We start from the raw sequence: 18,049 nt of genomic DNA, 5'->3' as shown, positions 1-18,049 counted from the left end.
TTTTGGGAGGGGTACAACATACCCCATACAACATAGGAGAAATCTAGACCTGAGGATCATCCCACAGAAGAACAGTGATAGACTGAAGAAATTTCTCTGGACTACTGACTGAGAAAGCCTCCTTGAGTGAAGCAGCCCTGGAATAAAAAACATTCCTGAGCTAAGGGACAACACACAGAAATGAAAGATGCAACAAGCCAACAATAAAGATAAAAAAATTGTTTGCCAATTACTGCTCATTTTTTTTGGAGCTGGCTGCAAAGAAAAGCAGCCCAAGCCAAACACACTGACTTGGAAGAGATCTCTTTCCAGCCTAGGTACCAAGTTATAACAGTTTTCAGTAACTCCTTATTTCTTTGGTGCATCCAAAGGAAAACTAAAAGGAAAATGTGCTTTTTGTTTTGCCCTCTCTTCTTCTTAAAATTATTAATACTGTTCTAATGCAGGTGACTTTACATCACTTTCAAAGAGAAAAATTAAATTTTGTCTATCATTCTTGTGACAGGAAAATACCAAGGCTGCCAAAGAAATAAAGTGCATGGTAAAATCACCCTGAAGATAAGCAAATGTTTAACACAGCCCTGTCCCAGAAGGAACAAGCAGGACAGCCTGGAGAGCTGCTGCCACCTTCCCTCTCCTGGCTGGCAGGAGCACTGTCCAGGTGCCCACAGCACTTTGCACCAAGAGACCTGGCCCTCCTCTAGCCACAATCAGATGCTGAAATAATTCCAAGCAAGGTTTTCCCTACTCACAATTTTGGAAAAGCAATTCCCAAACCTGAAGGAGTTCTCCATTTGAAACACACCTTTGGGTCATACTTTTTCCACGATAATGAGTTCAAACAAGATTACAGCTCAAGCAACAAAACACTGGAGCACTTTAGACAGTGGAAAACAAAGAAAAATAGACACCACACGAAATAAACTGCTGGGCTCTGTGTTGCAGTGGACTATAAGGCCAGGAAGAGAAATGCTGTCAAACTTGAAGGGAAAAGGGCATCAGGCAGGTAATAGCACTATTTACAGAAAAACACCATTTATTGAGAAAAAAGGGAGCAAGTGCCTAAAACAAAGAGTCCTTTATTGGGCTGAAGAAAAGCACATTCACATCAATGTCAGCCACCAAACAGGCTGCAAGGACTTTATGTCAGGCCCTACTGAAGGCTCCACCATAGAAGGAACAAGGAAAGGGGTGGCTTTTCCACTTCAGCTGAAAGTTTTTCCCTGGTCACAGCAACATCCTGTTTTATTCAGTCTGCAGAGCAAATGTTTGCTAAATAAAGCTCATTGAAAACTCAAATGTGCAAAAATATAGCCCAAAAAACTTGTAGGACAAATACTGGGGTAAATGAACACATGAATAACAAATTTCCATAAAAATACATGAAGAACAGAAGAGTCAGTTTCAAATTTCTAGGATTTCTTCATATGTGCCTAAGAAAGTGCATAGAAAAGAAAATGTAAATATTTTATGTATTGTTAGCAAAAGCAGTTGTGACTGGCTTTATAACTGCTTAGCTTCTTATCCTGCATAATATCTGAAATATTTCTTACCATCAAGTCACTGACCTACAAAAATACCAGAAGAAAGCAAAGGCAGTGTTTTTGACTACAATTCACAATATGGATTATGAAATTATAAGTAGATAAGATGCCTTTTAAAAGTGAATTATATGGATTTAGAGCTACTTCATAAGTCTATTCAGACCTCTTCAATAGTTTGTGTCCTAGTGCTTCTCTTCCTTGATGCAGAAATAAACTTTTTTTCCTTTCTATTCTGATTTCCAGCAATTGAATCTGCTTCACACATCAATGTTAGCATTCCTATGAAAAATTTTCCTGACTGACAAACCTGCTATGGGTAAACAAGTGATGAGACAAATCCAGATTTCCCTCTGAGCAAAAAGGTTTCAGGGCAACATTCCCATTAAACTATGACGAATTATGGTGAAACGTTGTGTATGAACACAGAGATGAATATGAAATGCGATCAGCTTTGTTAAAGTCACCACAATAAATATAAGATTAATCAATGAATACTGGGCATTTACTGCTGAGCCTTTAAAGCTGTCCTACTGCAAATGCACTGCAGGTACTAGAAACATACCCAGACTTGCTATAGCTGCAAACAGGCAGTGCCAATACTGACTGTAGAGAAAAATGCTCCACGAGTCACAACTTGGAAAGGGAAACCAGTGGTGGCCACAAAAATGCTTAGGATAATGAAGGCACAGCCACCACTCCATCCCAGCAGTCATCCATCCAGGCAGTGGAAATGGCATGGAGTTTGATTTCCCCAAAATGTGAACTTGAAGGCAATTTACTACTAAACTCATGGCTTAGGCTTGAGCCTATGCACAGGTCAAAAGCAGAGATACTGAGCCCTGGAGAGCATACTCATGACTAAAAAGAACATAAACCATGACAACTATCTTTCTTGAAGTTCAACCATGGAGGGAACCACCTTTGCTGCTCTCACCCCAAAAGGGTACTCTGCTCTGTTCAACATTTTGGTATGGCTAAAATGGGTTTCCTTTATCCCCAAAGACCTTTCTTGCTACATAAGTAGCTCACCACTTTCAACTCTTCAAATAAAAGTTTTTTAGGTGATCACAATCCCCCTAAAACAGCACAGTGGAGCAGTTCAGTGCCATATCACAACACATGAGGCAGGAACCAATAAGTTCATTCTGCTAAAACTACTGCTGTAAGATGACAACCAGGCAGAAACAGAGAGCAGCAAAATACCTAAGTAACATTTGACGGCTAGCAGAGAGAACAAAAAAAAAAAAAAAAAAAAAAAAAGAAAACAGAAAGAGCTGTGGAAAACCAGATGAAAATCAACACTGCGAGCTACTGGCTTGAAAATAAACCAGCTTTCCACCCGCCAGCAGCAGCAGCGTACTTGCAAGTCACCGAGATCTCAGTAGGGCTGAAGATTTGTTCCTTGCGGTGCTGTGACCCATCATGGCACAGTTCAGCGAGGCACCAAGGAGCCAAGGAGCTGGGTCATGCGATGGGCAGATGCACGTGGGAGAGAAGCCCTGGGGCTGCCGGAGCTGCGCGGCTCCCGGAGTCCCCTCTGTGACCAGTGAAGCACAGCAGCGCTCCTGCCCCCAGCTCCTGCAGCCCGGGGAGAAGGGGCAGGCTGAAACCTGGGCTCCTAACCTCCTTTGGATGGATACCTGACACACTGAAAAAGTCAGGTCCTTCTTCTTTAAAAAACAAAACCACAAAAAAAACCTCACCGCTTTAAAATGTTAGATTTACATGCACACCACACAAACAATGCAGAGAGACAGAACCACATTCTTTCCCCTTTCAAACTAAACGCCACATAACCTGTTTTCTTAAAGCCATGCCCTAATTTGATAGATGGAGAAACTGACTCCCTCTGTCCTGTAAAAAAAAAATGAAAAAAAGACAAAAAAGAAAAAGAAATTAATACTAATAATCCAGAGGATTAGGGCTCAGAGGTCAGTGCATAACCTTTTAATGAGCAAGGTATTTAAAGACTGATGACACAGTATATTTTTATTCTTCAGTAATTCAGTACAGAAGTTTACATTGATTGCTTAAAAGGCCATTTGATTTTATTTCCCATATTTAATTGTTCTTAGTGCCCAATAAATGGGTGGCTGAAGAAAGTAAAGGATAATTTTATTCTTCTCATATCATTAAAAATACTGTCAGCCCAACTCACTCATTCACACGCCCTCTGCATGCCCTTCATGTTTGCACAAAACCATGTGGATTATCTGTTTTTCATTACCACCAAACCCGAAACCCCCACAGTGCTCAGCCTCTCTAACCTGAATTAAACATCTCACAGGTGCATGAACAAAAAAGGAGGTATTTTACCATTCCGAAGCAGAACTTTATTAATATGACAAGGAAAAACCATAAGGCTTGCACAATGGAATTTTGTTTTACCTCAGAATTTATATCTTCAATGAAAAAGGGCTGCCTGCTAAGTCCTTATGTCTTATCATGGCTTGGATCTCCTTAGATCCTGCTCATTGAGCAAGAGCTGCAGGTCCTTAGACATGCATTTAAACACATGGCTTAGCTATATGCCTAAAGTTCAGCATGTGCTTAAATTAGCTCATCATCTGCTCATCTTTCTCCTTGTCAACAGAGAACAAATGTGAAAGACATAGGAAGGGCTCTCTCGCCTATCCAGTATTTGTTGTATCTCACAACACAGCTAAATTATTCCACTCAATGAACATCGTGACAACTTCCTAGGTACAAAGTTATTTTTTGATTTCCATGAATTATGGAGTTATCTGGACGATAGACACAATTCCTAAGTTGCTATTTATGCAACACGCAGACAGTGTGGGTACTTGATGAACCCACCTACATACTTGCACAATTCCAACTCACCAGAACCCGAAACAAAAAAAACCCTCTCATTTTCTAGTTTCTCTCTTCAACATTTCTATGATGTAAGAAATTATTATCACCATTTTCCATCCAGGCAGCTGAGGTACAAAGAAATATGGTTTGGATTTGCAGAAGGTTCTGAGGAAGTTTAAAGCCAGATCACCTTATCTTAATTCCTAACATGTTAGCCTTACTTTCAACAAACTCAGAAGGTGAAACTGTTAATGCCATTGAACTCAACAGGATATTTTACAATGGTTTCAACAGTGTCAGAATTTCATCTTCTAATGCCAGAAGGATTTTTATCTAAATAAAATCTGGGACTTTTTCTTTATAGCAATTCACAATATTTTATCACACACCACTGAATTACTGAAAAGTTAACTTGATTCACTACTTCATTTAAAGCAAATCTCCCTCAGTGGAAAATACCGATTCCTAACAACAACAACAACAAAAAAGTACATAGCATACAACAAATTTCATCAAAATTCATACATGCATATAAAAGGCAAATTTTCAAAGCAATTTTCATGTACCATTCAATATTAATGATCTCAAAGATCATCCCTGTAGAAATGACTATTGAAACATGAACAAAAAAGGAAATGGCATAAAATATCTTTTGAAAGATAACCATGTAGAGTTTTTGAAATGCAATCACATAGCTGAACTAGTACAATTTATATTGGATCTGTAATCTACTTAAGTATTTATTGATTGACACCATGACAAAATAACTGTTGCCCTAATAGGATTCACATCCAACATTTTTTAGGTTTTCCAAATAGTTCACATGGTACATTTACATATAAATCAATTAATATTGACTGATTGATCAATATATGCACAGTATGAAAAAGAGTTTTGGCGGCTTTATGTTCTCCGCAGAGCAGCTTTACCTACTGATGATTAATTTTAATTTACTTTAAAGGATTCTATTGCACTGAAACTTTAATTAAAAACGAAATGAGATAGTCTATAAAGTCTGCATAGCATCAATTACCTAGACTTGATATCCTGCACTTCGCCTACCCTCTGTACATATGGTTTCTGTTAAAATAATTGGAAAGCACTTCTGAACAATGTCACCCACACATCTATTCTAAGAGTGAGAGGATATATTACCATTAAACATCACTAATATTAATAAAGAAACAATTAATTCTTCATTATCTATTTCTAAAATACACCATCAGACTCCTCCAGTTCAAACACAAATAAAATGTTACATATGCCTGTCAGTGAAATGGGTAATCATCATCGTTGCTGTAATTTATACTGCTTTCTCTAGTAAGTCTAATGCCTCATTTATTTATAAGGCTTTTCGACTGACATTATAAATAGCCTCTTTGAAATATTAAAAAAAAAATCTAGCTCTTATTAAGCAAACTCACATACTTCCTGTCACCTCTTTCCTTATAAAAAGTTGATTTTAATTTGCATTGCACATTTTTTGGTGAACAGGCAACATTCATGTTTATAAATGTTACTGTTTCATTAAAACACACAAAATAATACTTTCCACTGATTCATGTATGTATATTAAAAATATGTGTTTAGCAGATTGATTTCAATCCCAAACTAAGAAGATCCATACAGAAAATTATTTGAAAACTGCTGGTGAGCTTACAGTAGGAGTAAGTCTGCTCAGCAGCTAGTCTGATTTGAAGATCAACCCTACCAATGCTGTTCTGGATCAGGGACAAGAACAGTTCAATGTTTTAATTATTGAAAAAGCATGGAATAGTCACAGTCCTACTCCACTGCAGCCAGCATCAGGTTACAAGCCTCTGTGGTGTCTCTGGCACACTGCCTGGACTATTTACTGCTATTTGTAAATTAGACACTTGTGTAGGAATGTCAATTTAAAATATCTTTGTTTAAATGAGCCTGATAAGAGATGACCAGATATCCATTTTATATGACCACTAAATAATTGCATTGCACCCAGCCAGCTTGTGAATTTTACAGGACAGCTAATAACAACCTACAAGGTAGCTTGTGAATTCAACATTAAAAAGAATAAAGCCATCAAAAACAATAAAAAGCATACTCTATAAAGGTGTAACAACAAAAACATCAAAAAAGTCACCTACCATCCATAACAAGAGCAATCTCTGAGCTCTCCATTTCTGAGAGTAATGGAGAGTCTAAGGTGCCCCTATCAATCCTGCTAATACAGCTCCAGCAATTATTTTCCATACTCTACATCAGTAAGTTAAAATATGTTTCCAATGCCTAACACAGCAGTCATTAAAGTTTCCCCTGGTTCAATCAGCATAACTAATGAGGCCACATAATAACAGAATGCAATCTCTAATGAAAAGCCCAACAAAGTCTCCCTGCTACAATACTGCTCGTGATTTAGTATTCTCAACTTGTCCATCCTCCATCTTTTACTCTGTGGATATTATCACCACTCAGAAAATTACATTTCAATGAACTTGTCAGGAAATAAGTAATAAATTAATCAGGCAGCATAAACCAATTACACTCATTTTCTGTGTGTTTTCTTCCAGGGCCCACGCACGAGTGCAGTACTGGCCGCACTGGTTATTCCTGCTGACTGCTCAGAAAGGCTGCAGGCTGTGAGCAGGAACGCTGCTGGAAGGAGGGGGAAAGGCATCTTTGCTCTGCTGAAGCCATCACAACTCCTGTTGATGCCAGAGGACATCCAGCACCAAAACACTGCTATTTTTAAATTATTTTTTTAAAGTATATACAAATCTCCATACAAAACTGAACCAGTTCAGGAACTTTGAAAAGTATCACAAAATTCCCAATGTGAAAACTTCCAGCACCTCAGAAGGTTTGCAAGTGTGGCCCTGTCTATTTCTAGTAGTCAGTAGTGACAAAGAAAGGTGCCTACAAGGCTTAAGTTTTTGTTGTTATGAGTATTTCAAAGTCACATTTGGGAGTATCCAAAGCAATTTATGCCAATGACCATGGCTAAACTGAAGGAACTGAAAGATCCCAACACTGTTTGGGCAGCACCCAGCCGTAAGACAATCTCACTCTTCCCTCCAATTGCTAGAAAAACCTTTAATACTGATATGTTACTTCTAAACATGGGAAATGAGCAACAGTACCATGTGAAGAAGCAGTCAAGAGCTCCCATGCTAACAGATTCAATTTGGACGCCTCTTGCTCCAGGCTGTGTGAAAATTTGGGAAGAGCAGCACACTGGTTTAGCACCTCTTGTTTAAGGCATGATGTCCATCTTCACCAGCAAGAGAACCAGAAAGATTTTTTTCTTTTTAACAAATAAAGCTCAGATGCTGAAGCACAAGGCACACTCTGGCATGGCACAAAATTTCACAGCAAATTATTCAGATGCAAAATCTGAACAACAACAGGCTAGTGGTCCTACAGAGGTGAGCCCAGGTGACACAAAATGGCACAGAAACTCCTTGTTTAACAAGGAATGCGAGTCCACCCATTTACAGCCTTCAAATGGATTTAGTCAGACTCCAAATAGATGCACTTTCAAATAACAACTTTCTACCAACTGCTTTTGTTGATATATAATGAAGATTTTATGCATGCAAACACACTCTTCCCATGTATGAAATATTTCAATGAACTCTTAAACTTAGTCCTGCAAGAGTAATTACACAATCATCATGCACCTGCCAGACTCTAGACCCTCACAGGGCACCGACATCCTCTTTGTGAATATTGTCTGTGCTCTGTCTCAGCTGGGAAAAGATCCAAGTGGGTTAAGCTCTGGGAGCTCATTACCATTGCCTTCTTGAAGGCTGAATATTGCTTAACCTTTCCCCTGCAGTCTGCATAAAATTCCTAGAGGGCAGTTTGAGACTTATATGGACAAATTAAAAGTGGGATTTATTAAGACTGGAGTAAAATAAATTGAAATAAAATGAAATAAAATACGTCATGATACGTAACCTCATATTTGGCATGAAGTAGGCCAGAAGTGCAGTAAAAAATTAGGTTACAGCACTTAAAAAAAAATTATCTACCAAGCACTTTTGCCACCAAGCTAGCTGCCAAAGTAATATCCCTTCATGACTTTGACAATTCTTTTCTTTTCTTCATTTATCCTCACAGCAGACATCTCCTACCAAGAAGTCATGTGCTCTCCTACTCTTGCCTATACTAATTTCAGAGTGCATTTATCAACCTTAACAGTTTCAGATCCTCTTTTTTTTCCTTGATTGCCCATTTTATGTTATCATTCTAAACACCTTTATAAAGGTAGAACCCAAAAAGCTCATAAATTCACAGCATCGGTCAAGGACGTGAGAAACTGAACTGGACATTGTACTTTTCACCTCCACTTGCAACAGCATGGAATAATGCTCACAAGACAGGATTATTTGAGCTTGTTCAGGTACTGGGAGCAGTGAAAATGGAGCAACAGAGTCCCTGGCTGGCTTGGAGATAGGCTCTGCTGTGTTCAGGTCTGTGCCCATGGCACGCTTTCTCCACAGCCCAGGCAAACCAGACAGGCCAAAGCTCATCCTTTGCCCACTTTGGGTGAAGTCACAGCTCTGACCACAGCACAGGTATCTCTACAGACAGCACATCTGACACGTGCATCGTGCTGCCAGGAAAACATAATGGAAAAAATAGAACAGGTAGTCCCATTCTGTTAACAGAAACAAAAATGGATCAGCAGCACCCACACATCCCTACAAGGACTGCAGGAGACAACCCCGCCAGTCAGACCCCATGTGCCATGGTGGCAGGGGCAGCATTTTCAGTTTTTTGCTGCTTTGCAGTAGGTTTTTCCCAACATGTTCCAACAGCAGCCAGCCCCACAGCCCCAGCAGGATTTAGAGAAACTGTGCTGCTCAAACCTTTAACCCAGTTCACTGCAGCCACAAGCAGGAAAGCTTCAGCAAGCCAATGGGTCTACTGCAGAGATAAAAAGTGCTCACAAACCAGTACGCTCTGCAGCACAAGTTCATTTTGCTACCCCTGGTTCATCTCCATGCCATAGAGCAACAGGCTTTTTAAGTAAATCTCTTTTCCAGCCAGCTTCCATTTTCATGTGTTTAATTTCCTTGTATTATCCCAACTGCACCACAGCAGGTCATACTAAATGATTTCTCTTCATTTTCTTTTTTTTTGGTTCTGTACATTTTCATATACTTCAAAAGCAGTGAGGCAGTTCTTGTGCCCCATCCTTTCACCCTCCATTAGCAAATATTTAAGTCTTTCAAATTTGTGCTGTGAGTCCATACTTCCAGCACCTGAAGTTTGTTTAGTCCACTAGCTTTCAGAGTGTAAGCATCCTGATGTCAAATGCTGTATCTTACCTTCCAAAGGAGAATATAACTCCAGTTACACTCACTTCAAGGTTTTTCTATTCTGGGAAACAAAGCAAAACAAACAAAAACAAACAAATGCACTATTTTCCCCAGTTGCCCTTAATTTGACTTCACTATGGTCCACATTAACAGAAACAGCAGCTAAACTGTCTTTGAAACTTTATTCACCATAGCCAGAAAAAAAGAGAAGGAAAAAAAGACTGGTGAAATGCCTTTAAAACATGCTTTAATCTAGCTGGAATGCCATAAATTGCTTCCAGATGTGCTCCATACAAAAGTCAATCATAGCTATTTATACTGACACTCTACAGTCCAAACAATCTGAATCCAAATGCCATGTCTCTGCTACAATAAAGCTATAAATGTCAGTCTTGTTGAATCTGGAGAGGTGTTGAAGAGTTCATGCTAGTTTGCTTTCTGGGCTATTTGTTAGCCAGCAATTATTTTTAAAAAAGGAAAAAAAAAGAGGGAAAAAAAAAAAAGGAAAGGAAACAAAAAGAAACTTTTAAAATAGGTCCTTTCCTTGTTGAGCTGTTCTTAAAGCACACCTGACACCTTCCAATCATGACCTTGAAAGTGCCACAGGTTACAAGTTGAAATTCATTTCATAAGTTAGAAAAATGTAGTGCTTAGGCTCTGAGCCAAGAATAACTGAAGGGCTTGGCAAGGCTCCCATGCCCTCCCCTAGAACGAACACACACGTAGTACACCTGGGACTAAATGAACTGGAGTACAGTAAAATGACACACTGGCTGCAATAATACTTCTATTCAAAAATCTTCCAGGGTATTGGGGGAAAAAAAAATAATTCTTGCTGTATGGAAAAAAAAAAGAAAAAAAAGTTTGGAAACTGTACCCTCATCTGTTGTTTTGCATGCAACACACAGCCATTAGAATCAAAGTAGTCTTCACCTGGGAAAGCTGAATAACCAGCATTTAAATGAAGAGATGACCTATGGAGTTATTCCACACTGTTTCAGGGAAATGTATTATATTTGTGTAGTCTCCACAGAATTTTCTCGTTCATTTTTATAGACTTCATTAAGACCCTTTTCCCTCCCCTGCAAAAGTGCACCTGCAGTTCAATTTATGTATAAATGTTCAGAGTTTTAATTCTGGATTTTTGTAAGTGAAAGACAACAGGGAATTTTCTTATCATTGCTTGCAGATTGAGGATTTAAAACATTTCAGAAAAATCACAACATGTAATGACTTTAGTCTTCAGTTCCCTGCCTTTTTATTTCCCTTGATGTTTGCCTCCTACTCCAAAGATTTCCTCTGCCTTCCCTCAGCTCTTTACATTCTTCCAAGTCCAAAAGACCATCCCTAAAATGGAGCTGAAGAATGTTCCTCCCTCCTGGGTTAACCTATACCATGGACTGCCATTTTTAACCACAAAGGTTGAGAGAAAAAGGCAGAAAACACACATTGAAATTATTAAATTTTGTTCTCAAACTTTCTGAGAAGGGAAGCAAACTGTACAAGACACAGTATTTCAAGATTCCAACTCTGTGTGTGTGTGTGTATATACATATACTGAAAAAATTGAATACTTTAGAACAAGATTTGTGCTCTCAGTTCAACTTACTGGAAAACTTCAGTTTTTAATAAATCTCTTCAGCCAGAGGTTATACAAATGACTACAGAAGCAGCAAACATAATACCTGTATTTAAGAACGGGGGAGGAACCTATCTAGTGAACTACTGAGCTATCAGTCTGGCCCAAACATTAAGCCAGGTTTTGTAACCTATTTTGAAGGAATGTAATTTCTGTGTAATTGCAGGGGGCTGGAGCAGAGATAAGCAAGAGAGAGGCAGAGAAGCTCTTCAAGTTAAAAGACAATTCTGGCATAAGAAGAAAAGATTAAAGCTTGGCTGCGAATTCACTAAGAATGGAATTCACAAGCACGTGCCTAACCATGAGGAGGGCAAGATGCTCCAGCCACTGTCCCGTGGGAATGAGATGGAGGAAAGCCCTGCCCCATGGGAGACTGAGAAATTTACATTACTTCAGTATCCAGCAACAGCAGGGGATAAAACTTGGTGATGCACAAGCTGCCTTCCTCTCCTGTATCAGCCTATCTTTATTCCTGGCTGATACCAGACAGTGAGGAGTTCTCATTGCATTGGTTCTCCAGATAAAGACATTTAAGTCTTGCAAGAAAAGCTTGGGGGCTGCTAAAGCCATAAATAGAGGATACCAATACCATTTTTCATCGACATCTCTCTATCAGTGTATTTCTTCTTTTTCTTCCATCCCTGCAGTGATACCAACCTTCAAAAACCTTGACCTTCCATTAATCTTACTACACAAAGCACCATGTTATTGTACATCCTCATATGATCAAAATTTATACCAAAAGTCCTTCTCACATCCTACCTCACTGTGAAGGCCTTCCACAATCTCTCTGAAGCCTGCCCATGCATTTTTAACATTTAAAGACAAACGCACACCCAAAAGAAGAAACTAATTTACTCTGTGTCCATAATCCTTACTATATTCTCTGCACCAAAGCACAGTGCTCTCCCCTAAAATGTGCATTAAGCCTTCCATTTAGATGCCAAACCTTCTGAATATAGAACTTAAGAGTCTTCTCATGGAGCACCAGCCCCACTCTGGGATACAACAAAGTAAAGTAACTATGACAATAATAATAACTAACACTAATCACTATCATTGACCCTAAACTCTGAGAATCTGTTCTGCTTTTGCAGCTGCGCTGTTTCTTCTGAGGCACCAGTGGTGCTGCCAGCAGCCTAAATGTTAGTATTAATTCAACCCACCCTTCCTATCCAACAAAAAGTAGCCTATCTCCAGATCTGCATAGCTTCTGCATTTGTGATGGCTGACCCCCAAAAAGAGATAGAAGGAGAACAAAAGTCACCAAAGTTACCAAAATATACAATATAGCTACTGTTTCAAACAAACAGGTTTGAAGCCAATATAATTTCTAACAATATCATCCAATGTTTTATTTGCTTTAAAGTTGTCCTCCTTTATTGGAAACAATAAGCCTTCCAAAACAAAGCAAAATAACACAAAACCAAAAAAAAATTTAAAAAAAGAGAGAGAAAAAAAACATCCCTCACTTCATGTTTAAAATTATTTACTATAGCTTTAAAAGTAACAAATGAAGCACTTGAGTCTCAGATGTGCAACCAGTAGGGAGTTGGCTCGATGCATCAGTTTTTACACCTCTTGCAGTTAAATCAGAGATCCAAATGCAAAATCTAGCACTCAGAGGTGAACTTATAACACTCCCTGGAGGAGTGTGTCCATAAACCATTCACTGGATTACACTCATCCATACAGTACTTTATTTTATAAATCCACTCCCCAACAAAAAAAAAAAGTAAAAAGGGAAGGGAAAAAAAGAAAAGAAATCTTAACTAAGGTGAAGTTAAGGTTGTATAAACTATATATCATTTTTGTCATCACATGTCTAAATCTCTGCTTTCCTTTTTGAGATTTCATTAGTACAACTTTCCGGTGTTTTTATCTCAAATGGATTTGTTTCTCCAAATTTGCGTCTTGGCCAGCAAAGGGATCCAAGAACACCCAGTGACATATGTGGCACGGCCACGCGTGGCGCAGGAGCACTCCCAGGCCTTTGGGGCGTGCTCAGCACAGCTAAAACACTTTCAAAAACTGCTGCGCTGACTTTTCTGTGGAATGTCCTCAGTGACAGCTTTTTGGGAGTTTCACATTACGCCTCATGTTCTTATGAGTCTTCCAGACATGAAGTCTTTCGCAATGGATTTCATAGAGTCATGGAAGCATTCAGGTTGGAAAAGATCTCTAAGATCATTGAGTCCAGCTATTAACCCAGCACTGCCAAGCCCACCACTAAATCGTGTCCCTAAGTGCCACATCTAGACATCCCGCAAATACCTCCAGGCTTGGTGATTCAGCCACCACACTAGGCAGCCTGTTCCAACACTTGACAACCCTTTCTGTAAAAATTTTTTTCTTAATATCCAATCTAAACCTCCCCTGGTGCAACCTGAGGCCATTTCCTCTCATCCCACTGCTTGTTACTTGGGAGAAGAGACCAACCCCCACCTGGCTACAACCTCCTTTCAGGTAGTTATAGAGAGTGCTAAAGTCTCTCCTGAGCCTCTTCTTCTCCAGGCAAAACAGTCCCTGTGCTCTTTCAGCTGCTCCTCATAGGCATTATGCTCTAGAGCCTTCACCAGCTTCCTTCTCTTCCCTGAATGTGGTCTGGCTCCTGGAGAGTGTATGTAAACGTGCATGCACTGTGTGTGCATACCCACACACACTAACAGGTGCACACAGACACACAGGAACACACACACAGTCTGGGGCTAGAACTAGAATGGGTAAAGATCAGTGTAGCTTCACTGAATTCAAAGGAATATCCATCAGATGAGAAAACATGAGGACAGTGTACCTGCGTGATGGCCTACTGACTATTTCAAAGTTGACAGAACATAAAAAATGTGAAGATTTCCAAGGTCCTTCATGATTAAAAAAAGGAAGCACATGCACTAGTAACAGAAAGAGTGGGAGTTTATTCCAATAAACACCATTCTCTTCACTGACTAACACACAGCTTCTTCCATGTCTCTTGTTTTATTAAAATTGCAGAATGGGTGGCTTCTGTGGCTTAATAGCAGTGTTTGATTAGACAACCTCCACTGACCATAACTTGTTTCTCTTTTGGAATATGACAGTTATCCAGATTTTCTACATTTACTGTAATTTCTCAGCTATGTCTGCATGGATTTATGCATGTTCCAGTAAAGCTTCCTTTGATTCTCTACTAGTTGTACACCACAGTCTAAAAACAATCAATCATAAACACAGTTCTTAAAATGTGCATTAAATTCTTAAGAATTTTTTTAGTTGTCTTATAAAGTGACATTATTAAAAGAAATATTTCCAATTTCCAAATTTTGAAAACTTGCCATAATGCTCACCTCCCCCAGTTCAACTCAAACATAAAATGGAGTTCCTCTTCCACTGGTTCAAGTTCATTAAAAATGTAAATAAACAAAAAACTCAGTTCCTCTACAGGTTCATCAAACTTTGATCAAGGCAGAGATCATTTTTCACACCATTATCTAAAACTGCACTCACAGTTCACTCTCAAGCCCCTTGCCTGCAGCCATGAAGATACACTCTTAGAACATACTGGATTTGCCACTGGAACGGCCAGCTCTCACAGATCCATTTCTTGCTGCAATGGGGATGGGATCAGCAGCAGGATCAGCTCACCTGCAGCTTTGCCTTCTGCTCCAGCTTTGGCTGACTCCAAACAATGGGTCAAACCAACAGCACTATCAGTGTCAAGTTGATCCATTGCACAAGCCCACATCGAGGAAAGATGTGCTCTGAGAATATGCAAAACTGTCTAAAAAGTCAATTAGTCAGCACACATAATTATGCCCTCAAGTGTTAAGAAACTGAAAAGCCTTTTTGGTTATAAAATACATTGGGAATCTTAATGTTATGGTCAGTAAGACAACAGACCATTATTTATGCTGCATTTTATCTAGTCCTTGAATGTAGCTCCCCCATTCCTGATGTAAGATTTTCATTAGCCATTATACAGCTGAATGGGAAAGCCAAGCCAGAGAACCAAACCCACTCAAAGACACAACCACATTAATAAGTTGACAGCACATGCTATAAAATACAACTGCGGGCCTCTTACGTGAGTCACAACCAGTAACTTTTACAGCAGGACAGTCAATAAAGAGTAACCACCACCCCAAAACATTAAGAGTGTCTTGGTGAGCAATAACAGGTAATGGTTTGTTCGTCTGTTTACTGGCCAAGCTCTAGAGAATAATCTTCTCCAATTACACCGTTCTCACGCATCATGCCATACTTCAGTGACCACATCTCCGTGTCAATGGTTTTTAATTCTTTTATCTCCCCTAATCTTCTCGTTTAAAGAGCTACCCTAAGTCTTTGCTTACATCATTCTGCTGAATTTCCATTACCACGGAAAAACATCTGCCCCTATTAATTTTTTCAGTGTACTTTTGGTATGTTATTGCTTTTTTTAAAATCAACTAATAAAATCATATCAGAGAGTTTTTCAGTACAGCCTAAGCAAACACTGGTGTATGACTACAATGAGGTATAGTACAGTATGCAAGAGAAGTCAGAGGCTGAAATGAGAATACAATTTCCCATGAGAGAATTCTATGTTCGAGCCATTTAACTTTAAAACTAGTTCAATATTTGAACAAGACACTATTTTATTCCCATTCAAAGTTTAAACACAGATCACTTCGAAATCAATCATAAATTCAAACCTCTTTATTTTAGAAACTGCTTCAATATTTAAAAGCTTTCTTTCTCCCTTTAATGTAACTGCACCTTCAAGGCTGCAGAAGCAGAACTGACTTTGAGATCCTTAAGAGCAATGCTATTTTCCTGCCAATACATACAAAAGGCAGTTCTAGGAAAAAGAAAAAACCCACAAAGGCGAGGCTGTGCTTTGCTTCAGAGTTTAAGAACAAAGTCTGGACAAAGAACACACAGCCTAGTCTTCAGCCCAAACTAAAGTAAATTAACTTGGTGCGGGTGCTTTTCAGGGCACACCACCATAACTCCTTGTTACTGCACTGCTTTTGTCCTCACCTGGGTGTAAGGAAAAACCAGATGAGTGGGATCAGTGTAGACGAAAACCAGTCCTCCTTTAGGATGGTACAGAGTGAGAAATCTGCAATTCAGAGGGAGGATGCAGAGCCCATTCGTGGCCCACACGGTGGCTGACAGTGCAGAAATGGACGGCTCCAGCTCTGCGACACAAAAAAAATATTTCAGCCTGGTGAAATTGCAACATTTCTCACCCATATATCATTTCCTTGTGATGATCTTAAGAGTTCTTGGGGGTGGATGTTACATTTGCTTGTTTTTAAACCTTAAAACTCATTCTTCAGATGGGCAACATACCATAGAGAGTCAGTGATGGAGAGGTGAAAGCAGGCGAGTTCCAGAACTGTGTCAGTGCCAGCTCTTTGGCACATGCCACTCTCATCCAACTAATTTCAGTACCAATTTGTTTCTAAAAATTATCTTTTGTGCCCTCATCTTTGTACAAAGCTCTTTTTCACAAGCCCAGAGCATACAGCTCAGCACAAATGTAACACTACAAAAATACTCATATCAAGTAGAAAAGACAAACTGATTGCTCTAAAGCAAACAGATCTATTAACCTCAGAGCTGCCCTGCTCTGGTTTCTGGTCAACTACAGTCTTCACAATCCAGTTAGAAGTTAGAATCCCTTTAAAATGATTAAGCATCTGTACTATTAAGAGATCAAACAGAACATGAGAAAGAATTAGTCTGTGTCTTTGTGATATCAATGCATTTAACCACCTATGGCTTTGTATGAATCCAGTAAGTATTATTTGGCTCTATATATAGCAACATGATAGACCTGGCTGCATGGGTAGTCATGCTGCTGCACCAGCATCTGAATGTCACCTTTCCCAGGAGAGGGCAGCTGTCATTCATAACCACCTCTCCTTAATTGAAAAATGAGGGGCCCCTATTTCCAGGGAGCCATAGGCCAAGAGCATTAGGCAATAAACGAGCTTTACTTTTTACGTACCTCCAAATAAAAAGAAGTCAGTTGTAATCAACACAGCATTAACATACTGCCTTGCAATATTTCACATAAAACATGTCACTGAAAACTCAGTATTGAGCAGGAAGGAATTTGATGAATCAAGCAGATGAAGCCAAGATGTAGTTATTAGATGCATTACATCTTTAGCACATCATCTGTAAAAATGTCCAGGGTAAACTAACGCTCCAGGGGAAACCTGACCTTTAAGAGGCTCCCTAATACTACATCTAAATTAATGTCAGTGACAGGCACTTCAATCTAAAATAGCAGGGTTCTTTCATTCTATCTACACTATCTATTCATCCATTTATTTGTGTGTAAATGTGTGTGTGCATAAATGGATTTGTGTCATTCTGCCACTGGGGAAGTGGGTGGGGGACGAAAAGAGCTCATCGATTTTTTTATTTTATTATTTCTACTCCTTACTGCTCCTATGCATATTGTTAGTTTTGCAGGATTCATTCAGAATCTTTCCAGCATAAAAAAGAGTAGGAAAATTTTTTTTTATAGGAACTAAGTATATTTCTCCAAGGAAGTATCAACCTTGAAAAACAAACATGCTTGAACTAGAGCAGGATGGAACTCTTGCAGTAATCAATAGAACAAGGAATTCTGAATTTGTTTTAAAGAGCTGGGCCAGGCTCTGACATGACCAGTGGTCAAGATAAAAATCATAATTGAGATCAATTCTGCTGTTTCAAAACAAAGCAGTGAAAATAAATTCAGTAGAAGATGCATTTCTGCCTTGGAG

The 18,049-nt window shown here is 39.2% G+C and overlaps 1 protein-coding gene across 4 annotated transcripts in view; it reads right to left on the bottom strand.

Moving 5' to 3' along the window:
* Positions 1–18,049, bottom strand: part of RARB (retinoic acid receptor beta) — a 313,198-nt gene that overhangs the window by 243,421 nt on the left and 51,728 nt on the right. For 2 of the 4 annotated variants that reach the window (XM_063154663.1, XM_063154636.1), the window contains exon 2: positions 16,305–16,465. The exons of the other annotated variants lie outside the window; for them this stretch is intronic. The gene's annotated coding sequence lies outside the window, so the exon portion shown is untranslated. The remainder of the gene's footprint in view (positions 1–16,304; positions 16,466–18,049) is intronic. 4 annotated transcript variants of the gene reach the window in all.

The sequence above is a fragment of the Melospiza melodia genome, chromosome 1 (assembly GCF_035770615.1).
Source record: "Melospiza melodia melodia isolate bMelMel2 chromosome 1, bMelMel2.pri, whole genome shotgun sequence".
NCBI classification, from domain to species: domain Eukaryota; kingdom Metazoa; phylum Chordata; class Aves; order Passeriformes; family Passerellidae; genus Melospiza; species Melospiza melodia.
The sequence above is the reverse complement of the archived record's forward strand: the minus strand, read 5'-3'. Positions and strand labels throughout refer to the sequence as shown.